This window comes from Balaenoptera physalus, assembly GCF_965194825.1.
Source record: "Balaenoptera physalus genome assembly, chromosome: 4".
NCBI classification, from domain to species: domain Eukaryota; kingdom Metazoa; phylum Chordata; class Mammalia; order Artiodactyla; family Balaenopteridae; genus Balaenoptera; species Balaenoptera physalus.
This window is the reverse complement of record NC_138891.1, coordinates 92,960,771-92,980,884: the sequence shown is the minus strand read 5'-3', so window position 1 is coordinate 92,980,884 and position 20,114 is coordinate 92,960,771. Positions and strand designations below refer to the sequence as shown.

The 20,114-nt window shown below is 36.1% G+C and overlaps 1 protein-coding gene across 1 annotated transcript in view; it reads right to left on the bottom strand.

The window, feature by feature from the left end:
- The window catches only part of LOC309660121 (uncharacterized protein), a 1,229,325-nt gene that overhangs the window by 232,848 nt on the left and 976,363 nt on the right, over window positions 1-20,114 (bottom strand). Inside the window, exon 12 of the mRNA XM_082460663.1 lies at window positions 13,274-13,334. The gene's annotated coding sequence lies outside the window, so the exon portion shown is untranslated. The remainder of the gene's footprint in view (window positions 1-13,273; window positions 13,335-20,114) is intronic.

Here is a 20,114-nt window from a genome sequence, read left to right as displayed (position 1 = left end):
TGTTCATCCCTCCTCTGGTTCTGCTGTAGTGAGGCAGCCTGGTGTTTGGGAAAGAGCCTGAGAAGAGACACAGGCAGATATATACTCATGCCTTGGCTCCACCACTAGTCAGTCATCTAACCTCTCCGAGCCTCAATTTCTTCGTCTATAAAATAGGGGTAAAATACCTGCTTTTCCAACCTCACAGGCTTTTTACAAGGCTTAAATGATTTGTGGCAGAGTGTTTTCTGTGCAACAGTTTAGGAGATAACAGGAACTGGTATCAAATTTAGCTTTGATCTCCACCTCAGACTTCCTTTGCTGTTACGCGTTTATGTACTTGGTAACTTTGCCTAACTTTCTTCAGAGTTCCATGTGTTGACTTCAGGACTTGAACTTCATGTTATTTATTCAGCTATGGATGCACAAAGACTGACTGTTAACAGTCATTTGTGGTGCTGAGGGAAAAAAATACACTTAGTATTTTCCTCATGAAGGTCTCTGCTGCAGCAAGGGCCCAGCTACAGTTCTCCCACAAAGAAACCTACCTAACACCAGATGTCTTCTCATAATTCCTGATCAATCAGGAAGTTCAAAGCATATGGTTCTCCCACTTAAGAGCAGTTGGGGGGAGGTCTCTGTTACCACACGATTTTGGAGTCAGAAATTCTTGCTTCCTCTAGAAGCAGCCATCTGGAATCACTATTAGTAAAGCAAAGAGATCCAATTACAAGCATCTATTTGTAGGGGAAGCTCCTGTCAGGTTTTAAAGGAAAGTCATCTATGGGGCCAAGGCCTGGCCCCATTACCTATGGGAAATAAACTCAGGCACAAAGATAGGCTCTCTATCAGAGAAAAAATGAAAAGGAAGGAGAAATGGAAACAAATTAGACCTTGCGATTTTTTTCATTATTCAAATCATTTTAAAATAAAATAAGATTTTATTTTAAACTTCTTTTATAACTTCTGTTTTTAAAGATTACAGAATACGGTTTTCTTCCACAGCAGAGAGGGAGCAATCAAGCTCAAGTTACAAGCGAGGAAAAAGATGAAAGTTTAGAAAGCCTTAGAACTTTGCTGACTTACAGGCAGAAGGCCGGGGAAAGGCTGAAAGACAGGAAATAATGATTACTATTTATGCTGTATTTCATAGTTTCCACTTTGGTTAAACTAACTGGAAGGAAACAAGTGATTAGGTTACTTGTGTCATCACTTACATCAGTAGGTTTATTTTTTTGTTTTTTTTTGTTTTTGTTTTTTTGTTTTTCCAGCATCAAGATTTAATTAAGGGAGCATATTCATTGTAGTGAATATACTGATGATTGTAAATGTGACTCCTCATTACAGCCTTAAAATTTTTGAAACACCAAAGCACAAAGATGTCAATTATATATCCAAACTACAGGTACAAAACAAGTACATGTATTTTCCATGCTCCAAAATTAAGTACACACTGTACTGTCATAGGGAAGGGGTTTACCAGTGAAGACCTGACAATGAAGTACTCGAGATTGATATACCAAAATAAAATATAAAATAGGAGTTTATTAAAACAAGTTTGACAATAGCAGAGAGGACCCTTTTCATTTCTGAGCAAAAATGCTTTCGTTATACATACTCTCTCCAAAAATGAATAAACCGGTCACTTGAGAATGCTCTGTTTATTTCCTCTATTATACTACAACATTCTCCATGTCTTTGGAAAAAAAAATATTGTGCAGGAACTGTGGGATAAGCATGCATGTGGATGGAACAGAACAATTGCACTGGTTCTTACAACTCACTTCTAGATAAGGAGGAAGTGTTATACATTAGTATGGCCCAGTCTTAGCCAATATTCAGTTTGGAAAGACACTGGGTTAAGATCAGAACCATCTGAAATTCCAAGTTCTAGAATTGATCATTTTATATGCCATTGTATTAGTCAGGCTTCTTTTTTTCTTGTAATTTTTATTGGAGTATAGTTCATCTACAATGTTGTGTTAGTTTCTACTGTACAGCAAAGTGAATTGGCCACATGTACACCTATATCCACTCTTCTTTACATTCCCCTCCCATACGGGTCATTCTAGAGTATTGAGAAGAGCTCCCCGAGCTACACAGCAGGTCCCTACTAGCTATCTACCCTTACATATAGTAGTATGTATATGTCAATCCCAATCTCCCACCCCCCCACCGCACAACCACAAGTTTGCCCTCCACATCTGTGGCTCTACCTCTGCTCTGCAAACAAGTTCTAGTCAGACTTCTTTAGTCATTAATTACAACTCAATTCAAATAGGCTGGAACATATACACACTACTATACATAAAATAGATAACTAACAGTGTAGCACAGGGAACTATACTCAATATTTTGTAATAACCTATATCTATACATATATATATATCACTTTGCTGTACACCTGAAACCAACATAACATTGTAAATCAACTATACTTCAATTAAAAAACTCAAAAAACCCCTAAAAAAATAGGCCAAAGAACAGCTTTTATTAAGAATTGATAATGATATAATATATAATAATGAAAATAATAATCAAGAACTAATCATGTATCGAGAAAAAGGATTATTACTGACTGATACACATAACTGAAAAGCCCAAGCGTGGCTAGATTCCAAGACTCAGATGATGTTAACAGGATTCTGCCTCCCTCCACCCCTCGGTTTGGCTCCCTTCTCACTGGGATTCACTTTCACGCAGACTCTCCACACATGTGGTTAATAAAAGTGGCATTCAGCAGCTCTAAGTTTAAATCCTACCAGCAGTACTCTGAGACAAATAGCTTCTCTTTCTAAAGGGTTCCAGTACATTGACTAATTGGCCTGATCTGGTTCATGCACCAACCTCAGAACCAGTCTCTCTGGGCAGGGAAAGTGTGATGCATCGAACCTGGGCAGGGTCACGTCCCACAGTAACCACACTGCCGATTTATAAAGGATTCATTTCCCCCAAGAAAATTTCAGATACTGTTGCCAGTTGAATAGGGTAGATTCTGGGAAGAAAAAAATAGCAGATATTCATTACTATTATCTTAAGACCGTAACCACTTAACCATATTTCTCAGATAAAGGGGTTTACTGAAATAGCTATGTGTGTGGTGGTGAAGTAGTTTTATTTTTGAAAAAGACATTAACCTTTCTTATTCAAGGAGAATGAGAGTAATTGCCCAATTTTATTCTCATGTCTCAAGCTAAACGTTTTTGTTACAAAGATAGGGAAATATTGAAATCTGCATTGGTATATACTGTAGTTCGATCACAGAGGTGGTTGTAAATTTAGCATTAGAGACCAGAGGTTACAGACCACAGTAAACAAAATATCATCCCTGGAACTCTATCTTCATGCCAGGTTTTATTCATCTCTGTTCTCCTGCATGAATTTTAACAGTATCAATGAAGAATATCTTTACAAATGCAAAATCTTTCATACAGAATTTTCCTTTCTTTTTTTTGCCTGTATGAATTTAACTCTATTTATCCCTTTAAAAAGTGCCCTGATCAGGTTCCTTTTAAAAAACAATAAAACAAAAAAAGAGGTGAGCACCTACCATGTGCTAACCATTGGAATGGAGGTCATACACATGAACTCACATTCATGTGAAGCAGAGGCATTACCTGGTTATGCAGATGAAGAAACTATTTTCTCTTCCCCTGAATTCCTCCACCACTTAGAGTTGGCAGCAAAAAAGTTGGCACTTACCTGTGGCATCTGCATTGTTTAATCATTGTTTCCAATAGATTTATCTTAACCCCAAACAGGGTTTTCAAGTCTTTTGAAGACTGAGACATTGTAGAATATTGAGTAGATGCTTAATAAATGCTTCTAGATGGTTACATCTTAGGTTTATCACCTAATGCAATGTGACTTCAGTCTAATCTTAAGATCAAGGAAGTTTGATTTTCAGTGAACAGGAAATAAAACAGGCATACAGACTAATATAAAACCTCACGGTCAGCTGTATGACTTCAGTGTAAAATATAACCTCTCTGCTTACCTATCCAATGTTATTAGACCAATGAAAAGGAAAGGTCGTGGTATAGAAAAGAAAGAAGTTCTGTGTCATAGTCATAACTGTAAAGAAGAAAGATCTAGAATCACTCTAAAGATACCAATGTAAGGTATAAAACAGTGTCTCTCAAACCATTTGTAGTGAAAGGCTAGTCTCACCCCATCCCCCTGCCAATCTATTCTGGATTAATAATTTTGTAAAATACATTAAAAATGAATTAGCAAAAAAATGAATTACTAAAAAAGGGAAATACAAAATATGTCCAATTTTTTTACTCTCAGATTCAGTAGACAAAAATTACCATGCCAAATTGCCATGAATGTTTACTTTAAATTCCTAAATGACTGTCAGTGATTAATCATACATAGTTTGTGAACCAACCACAGTGTGCAGACCCACACCTGGAGAAGGACTGGTATAAATCTTAATCCTATCTAAAGATCAAGTTGCTTACTAAATGCAAGCAATAAAAAAAAAATCCCAAAACAATAAAGAAACAAGAACTACATTATTTTTAGTTGGGGAACTTTCCTGCTGGCCAGAGAAACAGACCTTGGGTAGCATGCCAGTGCAAAGACTTGAACAGCTGATTCTCTCTGCTCTTCCTTTTGGTTTTTTCTTCATTTTCGTTTTGTGCAATATAAGTAATCCTCTTTTTTCCTTACATTCCACTTTCTCAATGATATTCAAGACTTCTGAATATAAATATCACAGAGAATTTTTTCATATTTCCCTGTTTCTGATATTCTCAATAAGCAATCTCTAAATAGCACCTGTTTCAATTCTATTAAGTAAAGACAGTAAGTAAATCTTATTTTATATTCAGCACTTCATAATGCTTTCAAGAGTTAGTTCAAGAGGCTTTTCTGACTACCAGTAACAGTGATTTCCTTAGCATGACAACCATCACTTTCTTTGAAGTTAATGTCAAACTTAATTTTTAAGATGATATAAACGTGTGAATTCAACAAAGAGTAAGGGAGATTGAAATGAGTTTTATTAAGAAATATTCAAGTTTATTCAGAAATCATTTTTCCAATATATATGCATATCTATAATCGATCAAATGACAACTTAAATCTTAACATTGCCAGCTGGTGGGAATGTCAGTGCAATAATTATACATACATATGAGAGGTAATATATGATGAATTAACAGTAGCTAACATCATAAAGAAGAATATATTTTACATAATTGTTTTTAACTATATAACTCTTAGTTTGGTCAACTCGTTTTCTTTCAAATAAATCTGAACTAAAGGAGAAGAAAAGTAAGAAAATTTTATTCAATTATTTCTAGGTGTTGAAGACACATTTATATATATTCACTAAACCTTGGTTTCATTCTTTTGAGATTGATGTAGAATTTTTCTTCATGCATTATTTAAGAGGGACTAAGTTCAGATAGGTTACCTTACTTTCTTAGGTGCTATAGGAATATGTGAATAGTGCAGAAAAATAGCCAAGAGTTGTCCTTGTATGTGTTTCCACTAGTTTATTACTATTCATATACATTAAAAGTTAAGAATTTACTATTATGGGGACTCTAATATCTCCTGTCAAGGGTTAGCTGCCTAAGTAGAATGTAGAACACGTAATTTATAACAATAAGCAATTAGAATTGTAAAGGTAGTTGTTTTACTAGTTTTAGATGATAAGAAAAATCACACCTTTGAATTTTCTTGGATTTGAAAACATGCAGTATTTCAATACCCATAAAGCAAAACAAATGTATTGAAATAAACATATTATATAATGAATGTGCTGTATTAGGACAGATTTAAGAGATCATTGAAGATAGTCAAAGATTTGTACATGGAACAAAGAAACTGGGGATATGGCAAATTTAACAACACTAATAATATTCCCGAGTTCATGTCCTTAGAATTCAATTGTGAGCATTCAATTATTTATCCTCCTGAGTATTAACCCTTATGTAAGTCTTGTTATACAGTGATCGAAGACTGCATGGCCTTTAGTTAGAAAGTTAGCAAGTAGGAACCAGATCCCTAAAAAAAAGTGAGTACCTTCTGTTGGGTAGGAAGGCAAGAAGAATTGCTCTTTGTTTTCTTCTCATGCTTTGAGCGTGAGCAGGAGCAAGGTCTTTCAATGACTGAGAAATGTCAACTGGTCAATAGGGGATGAGTAGAAACAAAAACATAAAAGCAAATTATAGTAACATGGATTTCAGATAAGTCTCTGGCGAGAAATTTAAACATATTGCAATATGTTGGGACTTTCCAATTTGCTAATATTTTCCCTAGTTTAATCATTTTCTTCTACAGCACCACATCAGTAAGAATTTCAGTGTTGATTAATGAAGGGAGCCAAAATATATAATTCAGGGGTGAGTACAACTGACATTTACCTTCCCATGAGAGATATGATGAGAACTCTCTCGTGGTGATACAGAGTCATCTTTGTGCTCTTTATATGAAGATTAAGATTATATCAGAGGGTGGAAATTAGGTATTTTCCTTTCTACTAATATTCTTTGTAGTCTTTTACTGAAAGATTTTTGGGGAAAATAGGCTACTGCTACTGGTACAGATCTTCCATTTTGAAGACCATCTTGTCACCACTTTGGAACACAACAGCCGTTTTAGTTGAACTTTTAAGGATATTTCTAACTTTGATTCTAGAAATAAAAGCTATAAATTAGTTTTACTTTTAAAATAAACAAGCAAGCAAGCAAACAAACACAAATACAAATCACAATCCAAATACCTTATTCAATCTCCAAGAATGACTCATGTTACAATATCTATTTGTTGAAGGTAAATATTTGATTCTTGTATATCAAATATTTTGAAAAATAAACTACTTTCACAAAGGAAAAACAACATAATTGTTTTGCTTTGAGTTTAGTGTGCTATTTATAATGACAAATTTACAATTTTCTACATGATATATGACATTCTGAGTAGTATCATTTCAATATCTATTTTAAAGCTGTGTGGAGGAAAGAAAATGAACAATATTGCATATCTTTGCCTATCAAAATTGAGACTGGAGGGTAGGTGGATATGGTCTATAAAGTTGTATGTGGATTTTTGACCGAGTGGGGTTGTCGCCCCTAGCCCCTGCATTGTTCAAGGGTCAATTGTACTGTTTCTCTAATTAAAATTCTCTTTGTTTTGAGTTGGTATTTGGGATACATATACTTTCTTACTTTATTTATACCTCAAACACTCAAGGTTAATGCCTGATTTCTGTCTTTCATCCCTGCATTTATTCTGGAGGGTAGAACATTAAACTCAAGTGGAAGAAATATTTCATATTCTCTTCAGCAAAATGGAACTGCCCAAATATAGAAAAGATCTATTAAACACTGCTTTATATGTCTTTTAAGAATTAGAAGTAGTAGTGATAAATCCAATTATCTTTTCCCAGGTGAAGAAGAAAACTTAAGAAAGAACCAAACCCAGGGGCAGAAAAGGAGATGAAGAAATAGAACTGAATTACAATTTCCTCATTACCCTGTCTAGGAGAGAGTCTTCTAGAACTCACAGAAATATCTCCCTTTGTTGAGATACCAAAGGGATTTTTTTTTTTCAATTTATAGGCTAATCAACTTTAAGTATACCTAATAGCACCTTGTAAAATCTAAGCAGTTTAAACAGCAGGCCCTGTTCTAATGTGATTGGTTTTCTGAGTCATTACTTCTTTAAAAGCCTGAATTGATCTTTTCTATCTTGACTCTGGTAGAAATCTGAGGGGTTTTTTTGGTCAAATAACAAGTACTCTGCCTATTAAACTATTTTCTTTGATTTTTGAGGACAGAGTGGGTTTTCCTTCTGTCTTTTAGACAGAAGTTTGACAAATAAATTGAAATATTTTTTCAAGAATGACTCATACCAAAACCTTTAAGGGTATCCATTAAATTTTATTGTACTAGTAGTCCTGGCATAAAATGAATTTGATTCTTCTCTACCTTCATGTTAATACACAGTATTAAGCCTGAGGCACTCAGAAAAATAATTTACAAGTGAGAGGCCATCATACTTCTTGACCAATTTTTAACCTTAAATTTTACTTGTTTTTAGTGGATTTTATCTTTTTAATCAATGATTGGACAGATGGGGAAGTGTCTCTGTGTAAGAAGCATGTAATGCTTGGGACTCAAAGAGAAATTATAGCAATAGTTTGTTTTATGTTTCTCTCACATTACCAAAGTAATGATCCTAAAAAAGAGAGTTTCTTAGTAGTATGTGGTATTGCTCTCAAACTATTTCTATGTACAAAATATTTAGTTTCTGATTTATTTCTTATCCATTTAAGGGAGGAATTTCACAGAGCAAATAACAAAATAATATTTATTAAACTCTAAACAAAATCAGGAATTTAGTAGGGGAAGGTGTTAAGGAGGGTTAATGAGAAGATAAAAATGGTTTTGAATTTAATACAAGACTTCCCAAAAGACAAGAAAATCCCCACGCACCTGGGCAGGGTAAAAGAAAAAAGAAAAAACAGAGACAAAAGAATAGGGATGGGACCCATACCTCTTGGATGGAGCTGTGAAGGAGGAAAAGTTTCCACACACTAGGGAGCCCCTTCACTGGCGGAGATGGGGCGGGGGGAAGCTTTGGAGCCATGAAGAAGAGTGCAGCAACAGGGGTGCAGAGGGTAAAGCGGAGAGATTCCCACACAGAGGATCAGTGCCAACCAGCACTCACCAGCCTAAGAGGCTCATGTGCTCACCTGCTGGGGTGGGTGGGAGCTGGGAGCTGAGGCTCGGGCTTCAGAGGTCAGACCCCAGGGAGCGGACTGGGGTTGGCTGAGTGAACACAGCCTGAAGGGGGCTAGTGCACCACAGCTAGCTGGGATAGAGTCTGGGCAAAAGTCTGGACCTGCCGGAGAGGAAAGAGACCCTTGTTTCGGGGTGCATGAGAAGAGGGGATTCATTCCCAGTGAACCCACAGAAAGCAGAGCACTGCCTAAGCAAGCTCCAAAGATAGGTGTGAGCCCTGGCTATCAGCTCAGACCCCAGAAACAGGCATGAAGTGCTAAGGCTGCTGCTGCCACCAAGATTCCTGTGTGCAAGTGCAGGTCACTATCCACACCCCCTGGGAGACTGTGCAGCATGCAGCTGCCAGGGTCCTGAGATCCAGGGACAACTTCCCTGGGAGAACAGACAGCTCACCTCAGGCTGTTGAAATGTCATGCCGGCCTCTGGTGCCTCAGGCTCGCCTCACATTCCCATTATGACTATCATACCCTTTTATCCCCCCAGCCTGAGTGAGCAAGAGAGCCAAAAGCAGCCACTGCTTTAACTCCCTCCTGTCTGGGTGGGGAACAGATGCCTGAGGGCGACCAATGTGCAGAGGTGTGGCCAAAACCAAAGCTGAACACCAGGAGCTGTGAGAACAAAGAAGAGAAAGGGAAATTTCTCCGTGCAGCCTAAGGAGCAGCAGATTAAATCCCCACAATCAACTTGATAAACCCTACATCTGAAGAATACCTGAATAGACAATGAATGCTCCCAAAATTGAGGTGGTGGACTCTGGAAGCAACTGTAGACTTCGGGTTTGCCTTCTGTTTCTAATTTGTTTCTGGTTTTATGTTGTCTTAGTATAGTATTTAGTGCTTATTATCATTTGTGGATTTGGTTATTGGTTTGGTTGCTATCTTCCTTATATATATATATATATATATTTTTCCTTTTTCTCTTTTTGTCAGTGTGTGTGTGTGTATGCTTCTTTCTGTGATTCTCTGTATAGGTTTGCTTTTACCATTTGCCCTAGGGTTCTGTCTGTTCATTTTCTTGTTTTTGTTTTTGTTCTGTTTTCTCTCTTCCTTTTTTTCTAAGCTGTGTGACTGGCAGGTTCTTGGTGCTCTGGCCAGGTGTCAGGCCTGAGCCTTCAAAGTGGGAGGGCCAAGTCCAGGACATTGGACCATCAGAAACCTCCCAGCACCACGTAATATCAATCAGCGAGAGCTCTCCTAGAGTTCTTCGTCTCAACACTAAGACCCAGCTCCACCCAACAGCCAGCAAGCTCCAGAACTGGAGGCCCCATGCCAAACAACTAGCAAGACAGGAACACAATCCCACCCATTTGCAGAGATGCTGCCTAAAGTCATACTAAGTTCACAGACACTCCAAAACAAACCACCAGACACGGCCCTGCCCACCAGAAGGACAAGATACAGCCCCACCCACCAGAACACAGGGACCAGTCCCCCCCACCAGGAAGCCTATACAAGCCACTGAACCAACCTCACCCACTGGGGACAGACACCAAAAACAACGGGAAACACAAACCTGCAGCCTGCAAAAAAGGAGACCAGAAACAGAGTAAGTTAAACAAAATGAGAAGATAGAGAAATATACAGCAGATGAAGGGGCAAGGTAAAAACCCACCAGACCAAACAAAAGAAGAGGAAATACGCAGTTTATCTGAAAAAGAATTCAGAGTAATGATAGGAAAGAAGATCCAAAACCTCGGAAATAGAATGGAGAAAATACACGAAACACTTTAACAAGGACCTAGAAGAACTAAAGAGCAAACAAACAATGATGAACAACACAATAAATGAAATTAAAAATATCTAGAAGGAATCAGTAGCAGAATAACTGAGGCAGAAGAACAGATAAGTGACCTGGAAGATAAAATAGTGGAAATAACTGCCACAGAGCAGAATAAAGAAAAAAGAATGAAAAGAATTGAGGACAGTCTCAGAGACCTCTGGGACAACATTAAACCCATCAACATTAGAGTAAGGGTCCCAGAAGGAGCAGAGAAAAAGAAAGGGTCTGAGAAAATATTTGAAGAAATTATAGTTGAAAATTTCCCTAACATGGGAAAGGAAATAGTCAATCAAGTCCAAGAAGCGCAGAGAGACCCAAACAGGAAAAATCCGAAGAGAAACATGCCAAGACACATATTAATCAAACTATCCAAAATTAAATTCGGAGAAAGAATGTTAAAAGCAGCAAAGGAAAAAGCAACACATAACATACAAGGGAAACCCCATAAGGTTACCAGCTGATCTTTCAGCAGAAACTCTGCAAGCCAGAAGGGAGTGGCAGGACATATTTAAAGTGATGAAAGGGAAAAGCCTACAACCAAGATTACTCTACCCAGAAAGGATCTCATTTAGATTTGATGGAGAAAATAAAATCCTTACAGACAAGCAGAAGTGAAGAGAATTCAGCGCCACAAAGCCAGCTTTACAACAAATGCTAAAGGAACTTCTCTAGGCAGGAAACACAAGAGTAGGAAAAGACATACAATAACAAACCCAAAACAATTAATAAAATGGTAATAAGAACATATATATCTATAATTACCATAAATGTAAATGGATTAAATGCTCCAATCAAAAGACACAGACTGGTTGAATGGATACAAAAACAAGACCCATATATATGCTATCTACAAGAGACCCACTTCAGATCTAGGGACACATACAGACTGAAAGTGAGAGGATGGAAAACGATATTCCATGCAAATGGAAATCAAAAGAACGCTGGAGTAGCAATTCTGATATCAAACAAAATAGACTTTAAGATAAAGACTATTACAAGATACAAAGAAGGACACTACATAATGATCAAGGGATCAATCCAAGAAGAAGATATAACAATTGTTAACTATTATGCACCAAACATAGGAGCACCTCAGTATGTAAGGCAAATGCTAACAGCCATAAAAGGGGAAATCAACAGTAACACAATAACAGTAGGGGGCCTTAACACCCCACTTTCACCAATGGACAGATCATCCAAAATGAAAATAAATAAGGAAACACAAGCTTTAAATAACACATTAAACAAGATGGACTTAATTGATATTTATAGGACATTCCATCCAAAAACAACAGAATACACTTTCTTCTCAAGTGCTCATGGAACATTCTCCAGGATAGATCATATATTGGGTCACAAATCAAATCTTGGAAAAGTTAAGACAATTGAAATTGTATCAAGTATCTTTTGCAACCACAACGCTATGAGACGAGATATCAATTACAGGAAAAAAAATGTAAAAAATACAAACACATGGAGGCTAAACAATACACTACTAAATAACCAAGAGATCACTGAAGAAATCAAAGAGGAAATAAAAAAATACTTAGAAACAAATGACAGTGAAAACACGACGACCCAAAACCTATGGGATGCAGCAAAAGCAGTTCTAAGAGCAAAGTTTATAGCAATTAAATCCTACATCAAGAAACAAGAAAAAACTCAAAAAAACAAGTTAACCTTACACTTAAAGCAATTAGAGAAAGAAGAAAAAAAAACACCCAAAGTTAGCAGAAGGAAAAAAATCATAAAGATCAGATCAGAAATAAAAAGAAATGAAGGAAACAATAGCAAAGATCGATAAAACTAAAACCTGGTTCTTTGAGAAGATAAACAAAATTGATATACCATTAGACAGACTCATCAAGAAAAAAAGGGAGAAGACTCAAATCAACAGAATTAGAAAAGAAAAAGGAGAAGTAACAACTGACACTGCAGAAATACAAAGGATCATGAGCGACTACTACAAGCAACTATATGCCAATAAAATGGACAACCTGGAAAAAATGGACAAATTCTTAGAAAGGTACAAACTACCAAGACTGAACCAGGAAGAAACAGAAAATATGAACAGACCAATCACAAGCAGTGAAATTGAAACTGTGATTAAAAATCTTCCAACAAACAAAAGCCCAGGACCAGATGGCTTCACAAGTAAATTCTATCAAAAAAGTAGAGAAGAGCGAACACTTGTCCTTATCAAACTCTTCCAAAATATAGCAGAGTGAGGAACACTCCCAAACTCATTCTATGAGGCCACCATCACCCTGATACCAAAACCAGACAAAGATGTCACCAAAAAAGAAACCTACAGACCAATATCACTGATAAACGTAGATGCGAAAATCCTCAACAAAATACTAGCAAACAGAATCCAACAACACATTAAAAGGATCATACACCACGATCAAGTGGGGTTTATGCCAGGAATGCAAGGATTCTTCAGTATACGTAAATCAATCAATGTGACACACCATATTAACAAACTGAAGGATAAAAACCATATGATAATCTCAATAGATGCAGAAAAAGCTTTTGACAAAATTCAAAACCCATTTATGATAAAAACTCTCCAGAAAGTGGGCATAGAGGGAACCTACCTCAACATAATAAAGGCCATGTATAACAAACTCATAGCCAATATCATTCTCAATGGCGAAAAACTGAAAATATTTCCTCTAAGATCAGGAACAAGACAAGGTTGCCCACTCTCACCTCTATTATTCAACAGTTTTGAAGGTTTTAGCCACAACAATCAGAGAAGCAAAAGAAATAAAAGGAATCCAAATTGGAAAAGAAGAAATAAAGCTGTCACTGTTTGCAGATGACATGATACTATACTTAGAGAATCCTAAAGATGCTACCAGAAAACTACTAGAGCTAATCAATGAATTTGGTAGAATAGCAGGATACAAAATTAATGCACAGAATTCTCTTGCATTCCTATACACTAACAATGAAAATTCTGAGAGAGAAATTAAAGAAACAATCCCATTTACCATTGCAACAAAAAGAATAAAATACCTAGGAAGAAACCTTCCTAAGGAGACAAAAGATCTGTATGCAGAAAACTATAAGACACTGATGAAAGAAATTAAAGACACTACAAACAGATGGAGAGATATACCATGTTCTTGGGTTGGAAGAATCAACATTGGGAAAATGACTGTACTATCCAAAGCAATCTACAGATTCAATGCAATCCCCATCAAGCTACCAATGGCATTTTTCACAAACCTAGAACCAAAAATTTTACAATTTATATGGAAACACAAAAGACCCCGAATAGCCATACGAATCTTGAGAAAGCAAAACGGAGCTGGAGGAATCAGGCTCCTGGACTTCAGACTATACAACAAAGCTACAGTAATCAAGACAGTATGGTACTGGCACAAAAACAGAAATATACATCAATGGAATACGATAGAAAGCCCAGAGATAAACCCACGCACATATGGTCACCTTATCTTTGACAAAGGAGGTAAGAATATACAATTGAGAAAAGAGAGCCTCTTCAATAAGTGGTGCTGGGAAAACTGGACAGCTACATGTAAAAGAATGAAACTAGAACACTTTCTAACACCATACACAAAAATAAACACAAAATGGATTAAAGACCTAAATGTATGGCCAGGCACTATAAAACTCTTAGAGGAAAACGTAGGCAGACCACTCTGTGACATAAATCACAGCAAGATCCTTTTTGACCTACCTCCTAGAGAAATGGAAATAAAAACAAAAATAAACAAATGGGACCTAATGAAACCTAAAAGCTTTTTCACAGTAAAGGAAACTATAAACAATATGTAAAGACAACCCTTAGGGAGAAAATATTTTCAAATGAAGCAACTGACAAAGGATTAATCTACAAAATATACAAGCAGCTCATGCAGCTCAATATCAAAAAAACAACCCAATCAAGAAGTGGGCAGAAGATCTAAATAGACATTTCTCCATAGAAGACATACAGATGGCCAGAAGGCACATGAAAACCTGCTCAACATCACTAATCATTAGAGAAATGCAAATCAAACTACAATGAAATATCACCTCACACCAGTCAGAATGCCTATCATCAAAAAATCTACAAACAATAAATGCTGGAGAGGGTGTGAAGAAAAGGGAACCCTTTTGCACTGTTGGTGGGAATGTAAATTGATACAGCCACTATGGAGAACAGTATGAAGGTTCCTTAAAAAACTAAAAATAGAACTACCATACGACCCAGCAATCCCACTATTGGGCATATACCCTGAGAAAATCAGAATTCAAAAAGAGACATGTACCTCAATGTTCATTGCAGCACTATTTACAATAGCCAGGACATGGAAGCACCCTAAATGTCCATCAACAGATGAATGGATAAAGAAGATGTGACACATATATACAATGGAATATTACTCAGCCATAAAAAGAAACGAAACTGAGTTATTTGTAGTGAGGTGGATGGACCTAGAGTCTGTCATACAGAGTGAACTAAGTCAGAAAGAGAAAAACAAATACCATATTCTAACACATATATATGGAGTCTAAAAAAAATGGTTCTGATGAACCTAGTGACAGGGATAAGGACACAGAGGTAGAGAATGGACTTGAGGACACAGGGATGGGGAAGGGTAAGCTGAGATGAAGTGAGAGAGTAGCACTGACATATATACACTACCAAATGTAAAACAGATAGCTAGTGGGAAGAAGCTGCATAGCACAGGGAGATCAGCTTGGTGGTTTGTGACCACCTAGAGGGGTGGGATAGGCAGGGTGGGAGGGAGGCACAAGAGTGAGGGAATATGGTGATATATGTATACATATAACCGATTCACTTTGTTACAGAGCAGAAACTAACACTACATGGTAAAGCAATTATATTCCAATAAAGATGTTACAAAACAATAAAAGAAGAAGAACCGTATAAGAACTATAAAGAAAAATGTTTAAAACCCAATTAAGGGACAACTTAGCATTTTAAAAACAAAAACTATGAAATAAAATATATACCAAAAATTGGAAAAATCATACGAGTACAGAGTTTGATGAATTTTAATACAATATGCACATTCACATAAACTTCAAAGAAATAAACAAATTGAATATTGCTATTAAGAGTTATATATAATATTTGACTGAAACTATTATATACTGTCTGACATTGGCATCAAATACTGTATAAAGTGTCCTAACCCCCACTGCAGTCGTGATATAAAATATCTCCATCACTCCAAAAAGTTCCCTCAATCCTCTTTACAAATATAAATCCATTTCTAGTTCCTGGAAGCTAATGTTCTATTTTCTGTGAATAGAATTCATGCAGATAGAATCATACAATGTTAATCTTTTGTGTCTGGCTTGTTTTATTTACTATAATGCCTTTGAGATTTGCTAATTTGTTCCATGTGTCAATAAGTAATTGCTTTTTTGCTAACTGGTCATATTACATTGAATAGATATATTCTTTATTCTCTCTCTTTATTTATTCTTTCATTGTAGATGGATATTTGGGTGGTTTCCAGTTTAGGGTCATTTTATATACAACTGCTATGAACATTCATGTGAAGTCTGATGTGGATATGTGGATATGTTTTCAATTTTCTTGAGTACAATGTAATTTTGACACTAACTACCCAAGTCAGGTCAAACTTAGGTTAAAGGTACAAGACTGTCCTCACACCAGCAGCAAATTTAGGCTTCCCAGGCCACACATACTTTTGACCAATTGCCCACAAATTCAGCCTTCCCACTGCCCCTGCAGGGTAATTCTTTAGAACAACTCATAGAACTCAGGAAAGTGCTATATATACAATTACAATTTTATGACAGCAAAAGGATACAAGTCAAAATCAGCCAAAAGGAGATACACAGGGAGATATATGGGAGGGTCCCAAACAAAGCTTTCATGTCCTCAAGATGTATCACCCTTCCAGTACATTGATATATTTCACTAACCAGAGAAACTCACCTGAGCTTCAGGTGTTCAGAGTTTTTGCTGGTGTTTGATTATGTAGGCATGATTGTTGAATCACTGGCTACATGATTCTCAATCTTCAGCCTCCCTCCATTCCCTGGAGGTTGGGAGTTTGGATTGATATCACATGGCTCTAAAACCTCAGTGCTCTAATCACATTGTTCGTCTTTCTGGCAAGGTTAGCCTCCATCTGGAGATCATCTAGGGGTGCACAATGAGTCACTTCATTAGCATAATCTCAGAAGGTGTGATCAGAGGGGCCCATCATGAATAACAAAGATACTTTTATTACCAGGGAAATCCAATATTTAGAGGATCTGTCCCTGAAACCAAGGACAAGTATAATAAAGTAATAAAGTATAATAATTTCTTTATTATGCAACATTAGATAATATCTAGGAGAGGAATTGTATGTTCTACCTTACATGAAACTGACAAAATTTTTTCTAAAGTGGCTGTAAAATTTTTTCTTCTGATAAGCAGTACATGAGACTTCTCGTTCTTCATCTTTGCTATTACTTGGCACAGTCAGTTTTCTAAATTTAGCAGTTTTACTTGGTGTACAGTGGTATCACATAATGAATTTGATTTAAATTTTCCTAATGATTAATGATGTTAAGACCTTTTCATGAATTATTAGGTCTTCTCTGGTGAAATGTCTGTTAAAATTTTGCATATATTTTTAATTGGTAGTCTCTTTGGCAGTTTTTAAAAGATTTATTCTATATTTTTATTCATTTTTCATTTTAATCTTTTATAGAACAAATTTATTGAGGTGTAATTCACATACCATACAATTCACCACTCTGAAGTGTACAACTGAATGGTTTAAAGGATATTCAACGTTATGCAACCATCATTACTTTTATGGGTTGAATTGTGTCCCCCACAAATTCATATGTAGAAGTCCTAACCTCCAGTATCTCAGAATGTGACTTTATTTTGATATAGGGTCTTTGCAGAGATAACCAATTTGAAGTGAGGTAATTAGTGTGGGCTCTAATCTAATATGACTTATGTCATTATAAAAAGGGGAATTTTGGACACAGAGATATTTATAGACGGAAGACGATATGAAGAGACCAAAAGAGAAGATGACCATCTACAAACCAAGGATACAGGCCTGAAACAGATCCTTCCCTCACAGTCCTCAGTAGGAACCAACTCTGCTGACACCTTGATCTCAGGATTGTCAGACAATAAATTTCCTGTTTAAGTCATCCACTGTGTGGTACTTGATTACAGCAACCCTAGCAAACTAAATACAACTATAATAAAATTTATTACTCCCAAAAGAAATCATGTACCCATTAGTAGTCACTCCAGATTTCCTACAAAACCCCTTTGCCTCCAAACATAGGCAACCACTTTCTGTCTATTTTGTCTCTATAGATTTGTCGTGTGAAGTAATATCCCTTTGTGACTTGCATTTCCCTGAGGCCTGATAATGTTGACTCCCTCTTCATGTATTTATTTGCAATTTATAAATTGTCATTGAAGAAACATCTGTTGTACATTAAATTGCCTTATCTCTGATGAAAATTCATGGACCACATATATGTGGGGTTATTTCTATACTCTGTCTTCTGTTCTACTAATATATTTGTGTATCTCAATGCAACAACTGCAATGCTTTTCATTTTGTCTGAAAACAAAGTATTCTATAATATACTATTAAGTTAAGAAAATCTAAAGTACATATATAGTATGATGTGTAGTATAGTATGACATACAATATATGTACATGTAGAGAAAAAAGGTAAAAAGATCAGCACCAAAATATTTATGATACATATTTTCAAGTATTTATATTGTATACTTTTCCTTTTTTTTGTTTTCTAAAATTTCCACAGAGACCATATATTGATTCTATAATAAAAATAAACCATCGATGTTATAACAATAGCAAAATAGAACTAAATTAAGGGCCTAGAAATGAAGAGAACTTCAAAGATGGAATTTTCAGTGCAGAATACTGTGGGACATTTTTTCCCTGTTTATTCATCATATTTCTATGAATGGAAGCCTGAGATTGCATTTTTTTTTTTTATAGCAACAACACCTCATTACTTTGAGTTTACAGTCAACAAAAACTCCCAGATCTTTTCTCAGGAACTGCTTTCCAGCCCTAATTTTCTGCTTCTATTCTTTTTTATTACTGGAGAAAAGTTTAAGCATCTTCTGTACAAAATGAACCATATTATAATTACCTGATAAAATAAAATCCAATTAAAATAAAACAATATATGCATTACATAGTTTAAAGAGCTAAATACAAAACAATTTACCCCCACCCCAAGTACTACTCTATAGTGGCAACCACTTTCATATATTTTAGCTGATTCTTTAGATTTTTTCTCCATATTAAAACACACATTCACACACTTACATTGCTGTTTCTTGGTTTTTTAGTTTTAGGGATTATCTACAATGAAAGGTAAGATTCTAACATGGCACCCACGATTCCTGTCTCCTGGCATCCACACTTTTCTGAGACCCACCCTCCTTCCTCTAGAGTTTTCATTTAGGAGGGTTGTACAACTTGCTCTAACCAATAGAATATGACAAAGTTTAAAGAATATCACTCCTGTTACATTATATGGCAAGAGTGCAGGAATTTTTTTTTTTGTAATTAAGTCCCTTATTCAGTTGCTTTTAAGTTATTCAAAAAAGAAATTATCCTGTGTGGGCCTGACCTAATCAGGAAAGCCTTTTAAAAGATGGTCTAGAGGTATGTGACTGGAAGCATCCCCCGGCCCCTTTGTACATATGTGTGCACGTGTGTTATTAGATTTGAAGAACTAAGCGGCCATGAATTCTGCCACTGCAAGAAAATGAGTTCTACTAACAAACTGAGGGAACTACAATGTGGATCCTTTGAAAGTTGAGCCTCCAGCATAGCTAACAACTTGATTTCAGCTTTGGCAGACCCTGAGCAGACAGCCCAGCCAAGGGGTACCCTGACTTCTGACTCTCAGAAACTGTATGATAATAAATAAGAGTTATTGTAATTTTTGGTGCAGAAATTGGGTAAGTTATGCAGAAATAGTAGGTTTGGCAATTTCATACACAGCAACAAAAAGCTAGTATATCTGCTTACTTCCTGTTAGGAAATGGCTATCTTTCACCATTCATTCTCCCAACCACCAGTCTTTGCTCCCACCATCACATATATGCACACATCTAATCTTTCTATCCTCTGAATATAAATGTATACAAGTTTTGGAAAAGGTCAGTATTTAGTGTTTATATAATATAGATTATAGTATTCACAACTGAGCTGTGAAACATGTCTCTTTTAATAACTGTCATGTTTTTGCTGTTTTGTGGCCTATTTAACTTTGAATATTGCTTTTTTAAAAATTGTGTTCATAGGCTGATTTTGCTCAATTTCCAGAATTCTAATCACTTACCCCCAAAGGAATATTTATCTTACCCCATCCATTCCCTACCTTTAGGATTAGAACCTCATAGGTATTCTCCTAGAATGAGGATAAGCAGCAAACCTACTGGCATTTAGGGGGACCAAAGCTTAATTCTTATCTTTCATGATTTGCTTACAGGATAGATAACCTGGTACAAATTATTTTCAAATAGGAAAAACTACTCTATTCAGGTAACCTTGACTAATTTTG